Source organism: Rhagoletis zephyria, unplaced genomic scaffold, assembly GCF_001687245.7.
Source record: "Rhagoletis zephyria isolate East Lansing unplaced genomic scaffold, Rhagoletis_zephyria_1.1 Rzeph_scaffold_07135, whole genome shotgun sequence".
In the NCBI taxonomy this organism is placed as follows: domain Eukaryota; kingdom Metazoa; phylum Arthropoda; class Insecta; order Diptera; family Tephritidae; genus Rhagoletis; species Rhagoletis zephyria.
This window is the reverse complement of record NW_016164218.1, coordinates 26538-28196: the sequence shown is the minus strand read 5'-3', so window position 1 is coordinate 28196 and position 1659 is coordinate 26538.

Genomic DNA, 1659 nt, shown 5'->3' with positions numbered 1-1659 from the left:
AACTACCACAACAACAGCAAATAAGCATAGTTAAGCTTGCTATTTAGCGACGCTAATGAAAGCGGAAGTAGCAGGCGGCGGCAATGGCAGTACGGAGTTACATATTTTGGTAAATTTATACCAGCGATCAACAGAGACATTAGCGTGTTGGCTTTTCGGCTAATGCGGATTGTGGAACAGCAGCTGCGAATGCATGCACGTACTTACACATGTGTGTGTGTGTGGGAGTGTATTTGAAAATATGTATATACGTATGTGTTAGCGGCCAGCGTCGCCAAAGTATGCGCGCACATTTACTTCTGTATTACTTTTTTTCTAATTATAGTTTTGCACTTTTTTGTTGTTTTTTGTTTCGCCGAATTACCCCAAATTGGGGAACATTTTTCATAATGCATAAAATACAACACAATTAAAAGTTAAGCATGCTTGTTTATGTACATTCATAAATATGTATGTATGTGCAAATGTAAATGTGGTCCTTCTGGGGAAAATATAAAATGTTCACAAATTTTTAAAGGACTGGTCCATTTTCTTTAATTTCGTACTAGTTAATTTTTGAGCTACTAACAACTAGCGGCAATTGTACCAAATAATAAGTAGTTTAAATTTTATTGTTTCGTCCTTCAATGTGTAACTATTTTCACACTACTTGAAATACAGATGCATATAAGCAGAGATGTTAAAAATACTTGTAAATAATATTTAACCTTCATCTGGTCTTCGCGTCGAAAATGATGCAAAAGCTATACAAGTTTTTAAATTTTTATTTTAAATTTCTCGACTTTGAAAAGCGCAATAATTTGCCTAATTTATACTAATTATGGTGTTTTAAAATTTTTATTTTTTTAATTTATTAAAAAAGTTACGTTGGCGACCCTCTTGCGTCCTTTTCGAGGCATATCGGACTACTTTTGATTAAGAATTCAATTTTAGTGTATTTTTTTTTTTGGTACACAGCATACCTACTATTATTTGTTGCTTCTGCTCAAAAGGTGCATATAAAGACGTCTACAATCGATACATGCGCGTTCAGTATACAGAAAATAAGCTCATTAAAAACACTGGAATGTAAGTAAAGTCGTATTTACAGCTAAAATTATATATCTATTCTTAACTATGCAGTTGCAATCAAAAGAAAAATAATGAAAATTTTGATATCTGTTCAAATTTATTGGCCACTGAAATTCAAATTTGCATAAAGTAGTTGACGTGAATTAGCAAATGCAAATCTATTGTATGTACATATTTGTACGTGTATAGTGTGTAGGTTTACATTTTTAATGTTTTTTTCTGTAGTTTAAATATATTTATTAAAATATCTTTAAAACTATTTTTTAATTTTTTTTTTGTAAAAACCTCTTTAGTTTTATTTTTTATGCTGATTCTTTCATAATATTTAGTGCATAAATTATTTTTTCAAAAACTCCGTTTTTAAAACTTTTTCATAAATATTAAAATTTGGAAACCTCGCTGCGTTCATTGCACAAAGTTTTGAAATTACACAGGTTTACAAAAAAAAAGTGTATGCATATTAAACCAAACCTATATATATATTCCTATGTTATTCGAAGTGCTGAATGCGAATCCAAAGTCTGTTAGCCTCCTTCACATAAAGTTCGTGGTCATTTGAAGGTCAAGTAGTGAAAAATTCATAAAATA